This window comes from Octopus sinensis, linkage group LG20, assembly GCF_006345805.1.
Source record: "Octopus sinensis linkage group LG20, ASM634580v1, whole genome shotgun sequence".
Classification (NCBI taxonomy): Eukaryota; Metazoa; Mollusca; class Cephalopoda; order Octopoda; family Octopodidae; genus Octopus; species Octopus sinensis.
In genome coordinates, this window is record NC_043016.1 from 6,243,245 (window position 1) to 6,261,001 (window position 17,757).

Here is a 17,757-nt window from a genome sequence, read left to right on the forward strand (position 1 = left end):
GGATGAGTGTATGTATGAGGCCAGGATAATGCATGCAATACTGAAAAGGAGATTTAAGAATGTTATGATCGAGAAGGTGAATCACAATGACCTCTTTTTGTGTGCACAGTTTGGTTGCTGGGCTCAAATCTCATTTGCAAACCCATAGAAAACGCACCTCCACCAACTATTTTATGTATGTGTCTGTGCACACCTTTCAATACCATGTATGCCAGAAGGTTCTGATGATGGGTTTTTTGCAGCTGAAATACCTTTGCAAATCCGAGGCCTTAAAAGACATTTTAAGATCTACAAAGATCAGAACTTAACTTCAGCTTTTGGTGGTCCAAATCAGATATGTAATCTACGTGGGTGTCTTTTCAAGACATTGTCTAGTTTAAAAAGCCACATCAGATGGTGTACATACAGAAGGTGGTCAAAATCTGCATAAGGTGTAGACAACCACCACCATGTGTGAGTGTGTATGTCTGCATACATACATGCTTGTCTTGGTAAAATTTAAATATAGATATGTATATAAATATGTGTGTATGTGTGTGCATATATGTATGTGTGTGTATATACATGTATATATATGTATATGTGTGGATATATGCGTGTGTGCATATATATATAATATATTATATATATATATATATATATATATATATACACACATGTATATATATGTATAGTCAGAATTTACAAAAAAAAAGACGAAGGGAAGTTTGTATATGTGTATACATGAGTGTATATGTGTGTGTATATATATATATATATATATATATATATGTATATATATATATATATATATATACACACACACACATATGTGTATCTATATTTTCTCTCCCTGTTTATTTCTGTGTTGCTTTATATAAATATATATATATATAAAACATAAATAATATACAAACATATGCATATACACATACGTATATGTACATACCTACATCTATATGTATATATACACACATATATGGGTACAGGACACCAAAAACATTGATATACACACATATATAGTTGTAATTTACAAAAAAATAAAAAACAAAACATGTATTGGCTTAACAGCCAGGAAGTGAGAAAGTGTTATGTTTCGCCCCTACGCTCTTCAACAGAAAAGGAACACAGAAATAAACAGGGACAGAAAATAAATATACACACACACACACATATATATGAATATATGTGCGTATATATGTGTGTATATATATATGAATATATGTATGTGTGTGTGTGTATATATATAAATATATATGTGTGTGTGTGTATGTATGTTATATATATATATATAGGTATGTGTGTGTGTTGCTGGTGTATATACACACAACAAATATTCTATATATTAATATTGAAATTATATATATATATATATATAGGTATGTGTGTGTTGCTGTGTGTATATACACACAACAAATATTCTATATATTAATATTGAAATTATATATATATATATATATATAATATATTATATACACACAAATATATCAATATAAAGTGATTGTTTCTTATCAGGAACAAAATGCTTAATAGGACTGCCGTAGAAGTGCTCAATTAAATGAGACAAATTAAACTATGGTTGCAGAACAAACAAGTATAAGGTCATCCACGTAACATTTCAAACGCCATGCATCCTGGTATATACAGAATTTAAAGTTTAAATTAAATTATTAACGATTTCCCTCTATAAGAAGATCTATATGTATCTTCTCAGACGATACTCAGTTGCTGTCTCTTATAAGTAAATTTAGATTTCCATTCTACAACATCAATGGCTTCTCATACAGGTGAATTGTTAAATAATTTAATTTAAACTCAATCCTGTATATACAAGGACCTGTATGTATCGAAACATTTGTAGCGATTAAAAAACTGCCTAACCATACTTACTCTTTCTTTTGACCCTTTTTACTTTTTATTTTCACACACAAGGAATACCTAAAACTAGAATTGGTAGCATACCATAAGAATACTACGGGTTATTTGGGAATTCTAAGGGTGAACAAGCTCTATTTGTACTCTTATACGTTAACAGAACACACCTCAACTATATATGAACATGTGTGTGTGTATGGTGCATATATATATATATATATAGGCACAGGAGTTCAGTCCCACTGTATGGCACCATGGGCAAGTGTCTTCTACTATAGCCTTGGGTTGACAAAAACCTTGAGTAGATTAGGTAGATGGAAACTGCAAGAATCCCATCATGCATGTATGTGTAAATAGTGAAGGCGCACGGCTCAGTGGTTAGAGCGTTGAGCTTACGATTGTGAGGTTGTGAGTTCGATTCCCAGACCATGCTGCATGTTGTATTCTTAAGCAAGACACTTTATTTCACGTTGCTCCAGTTAACTTAGCTGTAGAAATGAGTTACGACATCACTGGTGCCAAGCTGTATTGGCATTTGCCTTTCTCTTGGATAACATCAGTGGTGTGGAGAGGGGGGGGGGGGCTGGCATGCATGGGTGACTGCTGGCCTTCCACAAAGAACCTGCCCGGAATTGTGCCTTGGAGGGTAACTTTCTAGATGCAATCCCATCGTCATTCATGACCGAAGGGGGTCTCCTCATGCATGTGTGAGTATATTTGTGTGTCTGTTTGGTCGACCCCAACAGGGCTCCAGCAGGGTCACAGTCAAATGACTGAAACAAGAATAAAAGAATGTGTTTTTGTGTATATATTTGTGTGTGTGTGTATGTATCTATACATGTGTGTATACAAACATTCACACATAAATTCATATACATACACTTACACATACTGATGTATTTGGACATTGTATTTTGTGTAGGTATATAGATAGGACTACAGTATCCAATCCAATATGTCCATTTTTTAAAATGGTAGAGAGTGATTTGAGGAAGATTTGTTATTCAAGCAAATGCCAATTGGACCCTCCCTCAATGTTTCTTTAATAATTGAAATTCCATAGTTATGAAAAGCCAAGAGTTATTACTTACTTTTCCAGTTCCAATACGTGATAGCGTAAAACCCGAATAGCTTCAATCATCTGAAACATATGAATTATGTAAAATGTGTCTTAATATCAGGTATGAAAAATTGTTAAATAAGTTAAAATTTTTCCAGGATTATAACAAGAAATCATGACTTATTCACTACACAATAAAACTGAACAGAAAAAATACATGATTCCACTAAATATGAGTAGTAATTACAGTAATCTACGCAATGATACAGCACACAAAATATATTTGGAAATTCATATCCAACATACTTTAAAGCCAACTACAAAGTGTACAACAATGCCATAGTTATCACTTCAGTTTTAACATATTAAAACATTTAACATCCTGTTCAAAAGTCTTGCAAATGACTGAACAGAAAATAAATAAAAATGGGTTTATTTATTCAAATTTACTTGAGGTATTTACTTAAGGTCAGATGACTGTGATAATTGCCAGTATTGCAGAAAAGACTTAGTCATTTGTCATAAAAATAATTATGTTCATTTATAGCTATTAACTCACTCTAAGAGATACTAAAAAAAAACAATGTGAAGTAATAAAACATTGTAAGTAACAAACATGGACATACAAATATCACAAACAAAAAAGTTGATTTTATGTTTTTTAATTATAAAATTTGCAGCTAAGCTGAACTGATTCAGAGAAAAACTAACCAGGTATGCATGAAAGTCTAAACACTGAAGAGATGATTTAACAAGATTGTATATTTCAACAAGCAATTATATACTCCAGACAGTAATTTGCCAGAACATGTACGTTTTATAAAGCGTAAGTTACCAAATACGATTCCTGTATTTTATTAGGTTGCTCATGTCCCATGGTTTGATGCCTGAAGTCATATTGTACTGGATGTAGGAATGCAATATGGGACTTAAAACTAAGCCCAAAACTTTGGCTTCATATCACATTTCATAGTGCATACACATTTGATACACATGTACATATATATATATATATATATATATATACACACACACGTGTGTGTACATACATATTTTTATCTGGTAAGCATGTATACATATTTGCTGATATATATACATATATGTATACAGTGGCTGAGCTTCTTTCAAGTGATTGGCTTCATGGAGGCAATGATGAGACCTTTGGCATTTTGCTGTGCTTGAAAAGACCCATCAAGCCAAACAAAACCACAGCCGTGACAGATACTAGTGTCACACAAAAGGCACTTGTGCCAGTGACACGTAAAACCACCTATTATACTCCTAGATTAGTTGGCATAACGGAGGGCATCCAGCTGTAGAAACCATGCTAAATCAGTCTGGAGTCTGGTGCAGCCTTCCAGCCCTGGTCAAACCATCCAACTCATGCCAGCATGGACAACAGACATTAAATGATGATGATATATATGACACACCTGTATGTGTATATGTATATATATATATATATAAAAACATACACACATATACAGGCATACATACACACCTTAAACAGAAAAGCAATAATATTGACACACCCACTAACATACACTGGTTCATTTACTTCCTTTATTTTACATCATGTAAAGCAACTTACAAACTTTCCCTACCCACTCCAGATCCAGAGCTTTCCATTACTCTCCTTATACAATTCCTGAATTCCAGCTACAGCTGTAGTCAGTAGTCAGGTGAAATTAGAGTAGACTGGGTAGGATATAATAAACATACCTTTCCACTACACCTGCAATTGCATTCTATATCATACAATGCTTGCATTGTATGCATCATGAAGCTGGTTATACTTTTATATATATAAATTTAAATGATCAGAAAATTGAGAAAACCTATAAACAAATATCAGTTGATTATTTTTTAATACAAAACATGCCATGTTTTGTATAAAAAAATAATCAACCGATGTTGGTCAATTTGTTAATCATAAGTTTTCTCCGTTTTCTGATTAATTTGATCCCTCATAAACTTTTGTTTATTTTGTTGTTACCTGTACCCTATAAGCATAGTGTGCCTACATATCCATGCTCAGGGACAGAATTGTAATTGATACCGATAGTAAGAACAGATACTATTATCCCTCAGATGGTTATTACAACTGCTAACTCTGCTTACCTTTATTATATATATAAAAGAGTAGTTTAGTAATTAAGTATATAACTGGTGCAGAATGAATCTCTTAAACCAATAAGCTTTGTAATCTACCAGAATTAGTTTTTCTACCATTAATATGGCATTGTTAGCAGCTTTGTTATCACTGCAAAGTATTTTGTGAAACACTCCTCATAATTCTTGACAGCTTCACCAATTACTCATACACTAGTAGTTTGTACCACTTTTTCACTAATTGTTTTGTGCTTATATTAGTCATGAGCCGATATAGATATACTTAGTCCGCCCAACTTTGATCCAGCAAAACATTGAGAATATGAAAACTAGAGAGAGGTGGGGGAGAAAATGTGGCCCATGGCTGATGTTTATTTACAGCTGAGTAGAGTGAAGAAACGTGAACTGGTGTACCTTACCCAAGAACACAACTAGTCCAGGAATTGAACCTATAATCTTATGATTACGAGTCCCACTCGAACACAATTCCATGCAGTTTCACTAATTCTGACTGCTGATATTCATTTTGATCCTTCAGCATTTCATCCAAGAGGTGCAAAATGTAGTCAGTCCTTAGAAATGAGCAAAACCATACACTATGCTTAAAGTCAAATTACAGGGACATCTATATGAAAATGAAAGTCAGAAATTTTTAAAGGTTCCAAGAGCACTGAATTACAAGGCATACTTATTAAGTAGTTTACGACAGAACAACAGTTCAAACATTTAGATAGTAATGTTTATAAGGGAAGCCTATTTTTTATTTTTACTATAGCCCAGCAATGGCTAGGCCCAAGGGTTGCTAGATTTATGAAGCCCAAACTGTACATGAAACAAAGTCAGTGTGGAAAAAGGCATATATGCACACACACTCACATGTGAGCATGTGTGTGTGTATATATATATATATATATATATATATGTGCACAGAGATATGTGTATATAATAATATACATATTAGTTGGTGCTTCAACAAGACCTTGGTTGTGATGGCTGAAGAACAATTACGTGGCAAAGATTAGCAAATAGCCTGTATTGGAAACAATTCCAACAGATGTCTTCATAGACACAAAAGAAATGGTAAATATATTAGCCATGACAGTATCAACATAGTGGTAGTATTTTAAAATGTTCAGCGATGCTAATAAAATCTCTTAAGCCCCTGGAACGTGTATAGTTAAAATGTAATTCTACAGCTGTTTGGAATGCATCCAGATGCAGGTAAATGTGAGGAACCTTAAATGTTGTTTACCTAGAATTAATCATTTCATAATCCAAATTGTTATAATTATGTATAATGATGATAATAAACAATATCTTTCATATTTCATTTACATGCAACACATACTGAAACTGGATTAGATATTTCCTGAATAATGAAAACAGACATTTACTAAATATATTAGCTCAAGCAAAAATAAATTAATTAAACGTCTTCCAATTATGTTGTAATCATCACAGAAATTATTTTAGGTATGATTGCCATTATAAAAAAAAAAAATTATGGAGCTTACAAGAAAAACTATACCGAAACATACATCCAAATTAGAGCTAGCTCCAAACCAAAGAGGAATCTCCATACATGGATGCCCACAAGACCTGTTAGAAATAGCAGCCAGATCACCTTCAAATCATACCACTCTATTGTCTTAAAGTGAGAGAAGGAACACACACACACACACACACAATGTAATCTTCGACACCTCCAAAATGAGGGGATGGCCAGAAATGGAACGACTACGAGCACAACTAGCCGAAGAAGATTAACCCACACCTAGCCAGCTCGTTAATAACAAAAGTTGTTTCTTTCATTATATATTTACTTCACTGTTTAAATATACGATTCAAAAGAAAATGAATTGCTGGAGTTTATTTAAAACAATGGAAATATCGCATCTTTAATGAGGAAATGATGGCAGTGGTTATAGAGTCAGTGATTGTGGCTGGTGGTGGTGGTGGTAATAATTAAGAAATACAAGTCAGGAACCGAGTGTATTTATGGGAGGAGGGTAGGATAGACGATTAAATCGATTATTATTTTACTGGTACTTTGTCGAGCAAGCAAGGGTCGCTTTTAAGACGAGCTTCAACTGCCAAATTATAATTAAGAGCGGCTTAAATGTCTTCAGATTACATATGACCGAGAAAGACATGTGACATAGAAAGAAAAGCCGAGACGGACACGCTTGGAAGAGTTTTTGAAAGTAGTTCTGCTCGGTCGGGTGTTGAAGAGGTGAACAACGAGTACATAATTATATCTTCACTCAGGAAAGATGAAAGGGAAAAAATTGAAGCCAGGCGGGATTCCAGTTCAGAGCATTGATTTCTTACAAAAGCACAAGGCCTCAGATTTTAGTGAGATAATATATGTAACTGATTAAACCGATTACTGTATTACATTAGCACTTAAGCTATATTCCCTCTGCAGTGAGAGGAGTTGAATGGCAGAGCCAACCTAAGCTGGACTCGAAATCCAAACCTGGTAGAAACAAGATTACATTTCTGTGTGGTGGAGAGAGAAAAAGAAATGGACAAGATGAAATGTGTTGGACAATAATTACATCAAATCAATATTTAACTGGTAATTTACTATATCTATTTACATCAGGAAGGATGAAAAACAAAGTTTCTTGCTAGGCGTGATTCGAATTCATAAAACAGAAACGATGCGAATAATAGGCACAAATAATTATAAATGTTTTGACGAAAATTTTGTGCGTCGGCCATCTTGTTTGACATTAGTGGAGAATAAAGAGAATAGAATGGAATATACATATAAATGTCTGTCTGTGTGTGTGAGTGTCTCACTCTCTGTGTATATGCAGATATAGACAGATAGATGGATGGATGGATGGATGGATGATACATGATAGACAATAGATGGATGATAGATAGATAGATATAGATAGAGAGAGAGAGAGAGATAGACAGACAGATGATAGATTGATACATAGATGGAATATAGATGATAGATAGGGTTGGATGGGAGATAGATAGATGATTGATAGATAGAAGATAGATATAGACAGACAGAGAGATAGATAGACAGGCAGTATTTTTTGCATGTATATAATGCATAGACATACATAGTAACACAGAAGGCTACAATGAAATAATGTATCTTTATCAGTGATAGACGAATAAAATGAAGATATGGAGACTAAAGAGGGGAAATATATCTTAGCCATGCAATATTGCTGTGGTTAAGAAAATGTCAGCTTTATGTGATGTGCACTAGAAGAGGAAAAATAATTTGTGCTTAACAAAGTGAATTTAAGAGTTTGTTGCGAGTCGGGTGGACGCCATCTTACACGAGAACAAGGTTGAAAGTATTAAATAGTTGAGAGAGAGACAAGGTAGAAACACCTCTGCTACTGTGTCTATGTATGCATGTTATGTGCGTGTAAACTCAAAAGCAGATTGGCATTAAATTAAATGGATTGGCAGAATGGTTAGAGCATCGGTCAAAATGCCTCTGGTCTTTCTGCTACGTCCCCCTTTTTTACGTTCTGTGTTCAAACACCACCGAGGTCGACGTGCCTTTCATCCTCTGAGGGTTGGAGTCGATTTTATAACCTTACAATGCATTATTAGATGGCAGAATCGTTAGCACACCCGGACAAAATGCTTCGCGGCATTTCTTCTAGTTTTACATTCTGGGTTCAAACTCCACCGAGATCGCTTTGCCTTTCTTCCTTTCGGGGTCGATAAAATAAGTACCAATTGCGCACTAGGGTCAATGTAATTAACTGGACCCCTCCCCCAAAATTTCATGCTTTGTGCCTATATAATAAAAAGGATTATCATTATAAAAGATTAACTTTGTAGTTTCCGGAGCGGAGGTGGGGGCACATAAAAGCGGGAAGTGTCTTCCTTCAATAAATTGTGGCTCAAATCGAATAAAATAGAAAGAAATAGTGCCACATAATAACGATTTTTAAAAATCCCTAATTGCTTCTACCTTCTTTCTTTGTAACCAATTTGGAGTTTGATTGCGAAACTTGCCACAACAAAATTATATGCATAAGTCAGAAGATAGTGTTGATCGAATTTGGACAAAATCTCATTCACAACTAGGACACCTTAACAGAAAGATTAAATCAATCTCTGTACTTGAAAGGTACATCAATTTATTGACCACCACCACTGTACAAGGATAAAAAAAAGAAGCTTGATTTCAGCAGAGTCTGAACTCAGAACCCTAAGTTGATAGACTGATGGTGGTGGAGTTGCATGACAGGCAAAATATGGCTTTTCTACAATTGTTTGTGCCTAGCAATAAAACAAAAAAAGTGCTGTACTACATTTAACAGCAATATTGCAAGCTAATGGCTGAGATACAGCTTTCCTATTAGGCAGAGCTTATGATTAAAAGCAGCATTATTCCAACCGTGATCATCCAGGTTTTTTCCTCCCTTGGGCACAATGTGATAATCTAAGGCGGGAAGACTTGACTGTTATTTCTAGCAAATCGAAAGTTACGTGCAGCCCCCCCCCCCCTTTTTTTATTTGCCTCAGTTACAGAAACAAGGCAAACACCAATGATTACATTCGACAAAAAAATTCCGAGTTTTTTTTTTTTTTTCTAAATGGCCCATTTTTACCTATATCTACCTGTAATAAATAGAGACAATGACAGAAGAATGCACATGGTCGCTAGAAATAGTAGCTAAAAAATACCCCCCTGACATCCCACCCTCTTGAAAGAAGGATGGTTCTTTATAAAATGTACATTTTACCATACAAGAAGGGGATGGTCAAGACTGAAATTAATATCTGTCTGTTACATATATTTGCTCAATCCAGGTTGACCTGGGGCTAAACAATAATGACGCCAAGATCCCCGCCGAAAGCCACCAATTTTGAAATATTATTTTCTTACATAAAACTCATCTTTTTGCACAAAATATTTCAAGTTAATTGGGTTTTTTTTTTTTTATGTGTGTTGGCCATTACCAACGATATAACTAACCGGAATGGTTATTTAACTGTGAAAATGCCTGCCTGCCTGGCCAGATCTCCTTCTTCTCCAGCAAATAATAATTCACTTGGGAGATCGATAACTTTTCTCTCTCACTCTCTTTGCCCAAATTAAACAAGGAAACAACGGCAATGTTTCCACATTTATAATAATAATTCCAATGCTATACACCTCCGTAGATAATAAGATACACAAACATCCATGTGGATCCGACAGAAATAATGGGAACATCGCTTCAGACGGGGGGGGGAATTTATTTAGAAAGGAATTAAATAAAATGAAAAAGACCCCGAAAAGTTAGTGCATCGACCATTTTTGATATAAAGTGAAGAACAGATAAAGTGCGTGTCTGTATTAATGTGTGTGTAGAAGAGAAAATGCCATGTGAAGCGCATGTGTGTCTATTACATATCACTATGTGTGCGTGTGTGTATACATAAATGTATATGTATGTGTGTGCGTGTGTATACATAAATGTGTGTGTGTGTGTGTATGTATGTTACTAATAGTATGTGTGTGTGTGTGTTACTAATAGTGTGTGGCTGAGAGGGTAAGGAAAAAAAAATTTAAAAAAACAGAATAAGATCTGTTCATGTAGGAAACATACAATTTATAAAAGTAGGGGAGAAAAGATATGAACATCCATGTAGTAATATATGCCGAGAGAAATGTGTTTAAGAAAGAAAGAAGTGAATTAAGAGTTTGTTGAGTGTCGGGCGGGCGCCATCTTACATGAGAACAAGGTTGAAGAGTATTAAATAGTTGAGACACGAAATAAGGCAGATCTCGGTCTGAATATTATAGATGTGTACATGTATATTATATAGTATGCAATAGTGAAGAAAAGGGGACAAAATAAACATCAACTTTGTGTGCGTTTGTGTATATAAATGTGATACAAAGAGAAATAATGAGAACTGGGTAGAACATGGTTGAGAGACTTCAAGGCATAATATTATATAAATAATTAGCAAGGTTTCAGGATTATATTGTATATATGTCTTAAATAATAATACGCCAGTGTGTATATACATAATTTGTATGCATATACACTCAGTGAATGTCAGGGATAGAATATTAAATTAACCAATATAATATATGCATGAGAAATGAGCAAATATTAAATTTAGTTTAAGCAAGATTTAAAGCTGGTTCATTTTTCTAATTCTCTTTTTTTTAAGATTATGTGTGGTTTGGAAAAGCAATTACAAGAAGAATAAGAAATAAGCAATTACAATAGACAAGAGAAATGTGTGATTAGAATGAAGATTCATATGGATATGAATATAAGAAATAAAAACAGGTAAGAAGATAGAAACTACTACATTACATGGAATATGACAGCAAGTCCTGGCTTATATTATTACATTACAGCAGATATTCTAACCTACTCTATATATTATCACACATATATGGAAACATTACATTCATATGTAATAATACATACATATTATATAAGTATTACATTAGGATAAAGTGCGTGTGTATTAGTGTAATTCTATAATTATTATCATTCATTTTAAATAAGGGACATTTTAGTATAATTATCAATATATCTTCCTTTACAAAAAGGTTTACACTCTTTTTTTTATACATATAATAATTAAAACCTAAAAACACCAACAATGATAGAGCAAAATCAAGGATATCAATTAAAAAGAAAGCTTAGAAAATTAAGTGGTGAGTAAATAAAATCTTTTAAAAAAATCAACAATTCAAAAACAATTTTGTTATTAAAGTAAAACAATTAAAAGAGAGAAATATTAATAAATGTATGTATATATATATATATAATAAAAGCACCTGTTATTTCAATATTTTGTGTTGTTTTTGCCTGCTTTCTCCATTTGCCATATTCTAGTATATAATATAATAAAACTAATAACTAGTGCTGATGATATTGTTGTTGATGCTCCTACTTTTCAAATGTGTCGTCGCTCCTGCTTTTTCGGCTTCTTTTCCTTTCTTTCCTGATGATAATAATAATGATGATGATGTCGGTGAAGATGGTGGTGGTGGTTGCGGCGGTAATAGTTGTATTGGTTATGCTGTTGATGATGGTGGTGGTGGTGGTGGTGATGCCAGCAATAGTTTATATTGTTGATGATGGTTTAGTGGTGACGGCTTTCTTCTGATATAGCAATTCTTTTCCTTTTCTTCTCAGTCGTAAAATCATTGATTTTTCATACAAACATGAAAGGTTCAGATAGAATACACATCAAACTAATGTGTACACATACATCTATGTGTATAAACTTATTTCAGGGCACTAAAGCTCTTTTGCAATAATAGCCATAATTCAAATATTTTTTTTTTAAGATATGGAAACAAAGTGGGTTTGCTTAATGGTTTAATTTTCCATTTTTGTATTCTTTCTCTTTATTCTCTAGACACCTTAATTTTTTATAAATATAAAACAATAGTAAGGGTTATATACAATTATATATAATGCCCATATTACATATGCAATGTGTGTTAGTATATGTCTTACTAATATATATATGTATGTATATATATATATATATATATATGTATATATATTATATATATATATATACGTTTGTGCATGTACTTGTTGGTTAAACTTTGAAATGGATCACAACGAAGCTAGGTCGCCTTTACTTTCCCACCGATTCTTCTTGTAAAATATTTTTTTTTAAATTAGAATAATAATTACTTTCAAAAATTTACTAACTAAATCTCAATCTACATCGCCTTTTTAAAAAAAAAATCGATTCACAAACTTGCTTCTCTTAACTAAACCTCATTATATAAATTATATGTGAGTGTGTGTGTGTGTGTGTGTGATTAGTTTCACAATTAAGATGCGTCTAATTGCAAGTGTGTATATAAATATACATATAATTATATATATGTATGTGTGCGTATATATATATATATGTGTGCGTATATATGTATGTGTGCGTATATATATGTGTGTGTGTGTGGTTAGTTTCACAATTAAGATGCGTCTAATTGCAAGTGTGTATATAAATATACATATAATTATAATATGTATGTGTGGGTATATCTATATATGTGTGCGTATATATATAGGTGTGTGCGTATATATATATATATGCGTGTGTGCATATATATATATATGCGTGTGTGTGTGTAGAGAATGTATTATGTGTGTGTATGGGTGAGCCTGACACTATGAGAGCGTAGACTGGGTCGTATTTCTTCTCTACGACTATACATACATTTATGCGCGTATATATATATGTGTGGGTGTGTGGTTAGTTTCACAATTAAGATGCGTCTAATTGCAAGTGTGTATATAAATATACATATAATTATATATATGTATGTGTGTGGGTATATCTATATATGTGTGCGTATATATATAGTGTGTGTGTGCGTATATATATATATATGCGTGTGTGTGCATATATATATATATGCGTGTGTGTGTGTAGAATGTATTATGTGTGTGTATGGGTGAGCCTGACACTATGAGAGCGTATGACTGGGTCGTATTTCTTCTCTACGACTATACATACATTTATGCGCGTATATATATATGTGTGTGTGTGTGTGAGAGCGCATAAGGATTTTTAGAGGCGAGCAGCGTTGTTGGCGTGTGTGTGTGTGTGTGTGTGTTAGTGGTGATATAAGAGAGAGGGGAAGAGAAGAAGAGGAATTAAGAGAGCCGACATTAGCATACACACACAAAACTACTACAACCGGGGGAACAGAGCGACGGCGGCGGCGGCGACGTCTCACAATGGACGGCACTGCGCATGCGCGCATACATTTCTACTCTGACATTATTCGACGAATGAAACAGAATAGAATGGAACACACACACACACACACACACACATATATATATATATATATATATATATGTATATGTATATGTGTGTATGTAGAATTATACATAAATATATGTTTGTACGTATATCGTACAGTGACATATGAGTGTATGTAGATATATATATATATAAACACATATATATATATATAAACATATATATAAACACACACACACATATATATATATAAACACATATATATATATATATATATATATATATATATAAACATATATATAAACACATATATATATATATATAAACACATATATATATATAAACATATATATATATATAAACACATAACGAATGGTGGTGCCCCAGCATGGCCACACCTCGTGAGCTGAAACTAGATAAAAATTTTTAAAATATATTTATATATATGCATTCATATACATATATATATTGGTGTGGCTGTGGTAAGTTTACTTCCCAGCCCTCATTGTTCTGGGTTCAGTCTCGCTGCATGGCACCTTGGGCAACAGTCTTCTACTATAGCCCTGGGTCGACCAAAGCCTTGTGAGTGGGTTTGATAGATGGAACAAGAAATAAAAAAAAAACCTATAGTCCACTGGTGAGATCCAGAGATTCTCAGTATAGAAGACAGTAGTGCTCGGGATTAATTCCATGGGGTAAAGAATGGCTGTAAGATGGATTAAGTTGAGCAGATATGGAGGCAATTATGCAGATAAACAATTTAGATATATTAAATATAATAGTTTGGATATGAAAAATAAAATATGTACATGGGAAAAACAAGTGAAACCAAAAGATGGAGACTTTTAGACAATGAATATTTAAGTATAAATATATAGATATTGATATTAATGGATCCAACTTAGAGTACAAGCAACAGAAAATTAAAGAGAAGAAAGAAAGGTGTTATGAGTCCAACTGCTGTTATTGGGGGCTCAGAGATCCATCATAATGTTGGTAGGTGTAGTTCATTACAATATGCTGTAATGGGAGCAATCAACATTGGATAAGTTAAGCATCCATCATCAGGGTAGAGAAAATCTTACATTTCAGATGCTAATGCAGAGAAGTTCAAAGATGGAATGGTTAAATGTGGAGAGTAAAATAACTTCCAGCTAATAACTGTACAGCATGGGACAAACTAGACCAGGATCTTGACAAGGTTCTGAAGGCCACACAAACAGGACCAATCAAAAGGTGATTGTCTCCAACATGTCCAATGAATATTTTGACACCAAAGAAAGGAGAGCCACTATAGATGTACCCACAAAGCTCAAAAGAAGGGAGAGAAAGATTTTGTATCTGAGTAGAGAAATTAAGATTCAATAAGCAAGTCAAATGAACAAGTGTTGAGGAGAAAGAAAGCCTAGAAGTCTTTGGAATAAAATGTGCAAGCTAAGAAGGGCAGAAAGGTCTCATACAGTGAGGAAGAAGGAGCGAGCAAAGGAAGCTCACTTTACTAAGATCCCATACCAATTTACTAAAATACTGTTAGTAGAAGCAAGGTCTGAAAGACTAGTCAGCGTTAAAGGAATTGTGGAAGAATTCCATACAGAGAGTCAAGCTAAGATTTTTTGTAGACATATATTAACTGCAGACCTAATGATTAACAAAACAAGAACTCCCAAAGAAGAGCTTATTTCAAAAGAACCAACATAGAAATAAGTCCAAGAGGTTGTATGGAAAGTTTGATCTGCATTTGCACCAAGACCAAGTTGTATAACTGACATTCCTAATACTACTCTACAGGCTGTGGTAATTCTTATTGAGAGTATGGGTAAAAGGCACCATATCATCATCCCGAAAAAGAACTGAAGGCTTCTTCATATTGAAGGAAGCAAATTCTCCAGAGATTAGTCAGTTCCAAACCATTTCTGTGTTGAAGTCAAGATCTTAGTCCTATCTAAAAGGATGATGTGAAGAATAAACAGATTTTGTTGTATTTAGGAATGGTCATTTTGCCAGTTTAGCCAATAAAAACACACGCACTATATATTTGGTGTTACTTTGCTTCAGCGTTATTTATTTTTTACATTAATCTTAATCTTATTTCGGCCAGAGTTCTTTCGTCACACTCCTGTGACCACATCAGTGGTCCTTTGCTTTCTTCTTTCTGGCTAAACTGGCAAAATGACCATTCCTAAATACAACAATATCTGTTTCAACACACAATTTCACATCAAAAATCTTGCAAAACAAATATATTAACGTAATAAACAGATTGATACATCTATTCAGAACGGTAGCATCCCAGAATTCTTTGGGTGTTTCAAATGCACAGGTGACTAGCTCCAAGTTCAGGGTAAATTGAGGTTATATCTTCTATTGAGGAGAGCCCGATGAAATTCTTGGGGGAATGATATGATGCCTTCTTTACTGACAGAAGCTGGAAGCATTTCATATACGACTGAGAAATAAGCAAATGCTTGACCGCAAAAGACAAAGGGGTGGGGATCAAGCATCCCAGATAAGTTTAAGGGCTCTATCATCCAGCATGAACTACAACCTAAACACACGTGAATGCTGATCCTATATGATATACTTATGACATCAGTAGGAGAAGTCAAGAGGTGAGTGAGCATATACCATGATAGATAACTTGATATTCTACAAAGTTTCACATCAGTTGGGCTGTACATAAGATATGGACAGTTACAGCCACCTCTCTCATCAGATGAAATTTGTGAAAGCTGGAGACTTAGGAAGACATGAGATGAAAGCTAATCTCAAGATGGAGAAGCCTTATGGAGGTGATAACCAAGAACCAAGGTGACTGGTGTGTCGTTGCACTTGAGAACTGATGTCCTAAAAGTACCTTGATTTCAATGTATGATTTCAATTAGCATATTTATACATATATGCACACACATATATATATATATATATATGTATGCTAATTGAAATCAAGGTGAGCTGAGTTTAACCCTATGTAACCATATGTAGATGCATATAAATATATATATATATATTGGGTTAGATGGTTTGACTGGAACTGGAAAGCTGAAGAATTGCACCAGGTTCCATTCTGATTTACCATGGTTTCTGCAGCTGGAAGCCCTTCCTTACGCTAACCATTCCAAGTGTGGGGTTTTTTTACGGATGATTTTTACATGTCACCAGCACGGGTACCAGTTATGTGACACTGGCATCAGCCACAACTATGGTTTCTTTTGACTTGATAAGTCTTCTCAAGCACAGCATATCACCAACGGTCTCAGTCACTTGCCATCGCCTTTTTTGAGGCCCAACATTCGTATGTCATCCTTCACTACCTTGTCCCATGTCTTCCTGAGTCTACCTCTTCCACAGGTTCACTCCTCAGCACTTCTTTACACATTTGTCTTTGTCCACATGCATCACATCAGTGCAGGTGTCTCTCTTGCACAACACATCTCCACATCTGATGCCTCTTATGACCAGTTTTTCTCTCAAGACACACTCTGTTGTACATGAAACACTGACATTGCACATCCAGCGAAGCATACTAGCTTCAATTATATATATATATATATATATATATAATATAAAAGGTGTTTTTTCTAATTTTTAGATATATATATTATATTTTGTGAAATTTGATTTAGTATTTCTAAATTGAATTTTTCCCTGTAAGTTAGGAATAACATTCCTCAAATCAATCTCAACAGTCTGCAAAAGCACCTAAAGACCATGAGCACTTCTCTTCCCTGCATAAATATTAAGTTCTGCTATGTGACTCTCAGTGTATGTATCTTTGTTGACTATCACATAAATGGGTATCTATATATTATATATATATATATATATATATATATATATATATGATATATATATGCCAGTATGCTCCGATGGATATGTAATGTCAGTGTTCATAATCGACAGAGTGTAAGTACCTTGAGAGAAAAGTTGGACCTAAGAAGCATCAGTTGTGGTGTGCAAGAGAGACGTCTGCGCTGGTATGGTCATGTGGCGAG

The 17,757-nt window shown here is 34.0% G+C and overlaps 1 protein-coding gene across 1 annotated transcript in view; it reads right to left on the bottom strand.

The window, feature by feature from the left end:
- The window catches only part of LOC115222464 (helicase domino-like), a 132,085-nt gene extending 119,698 nt beyond the window's left edge, over window positions 1–12,387 (bottom strand). Inside the window, 2 exon segments of the mRNA XM_029792668.2 lie at window positions 2,946–2,995; window positions 11,811–12,387. The gene's annotated coding sequence lies outside the window, so the exon portion shown is untranslated.
- Window positions 12,388–17,757: the final 5,370 nt, after the last annotated feature.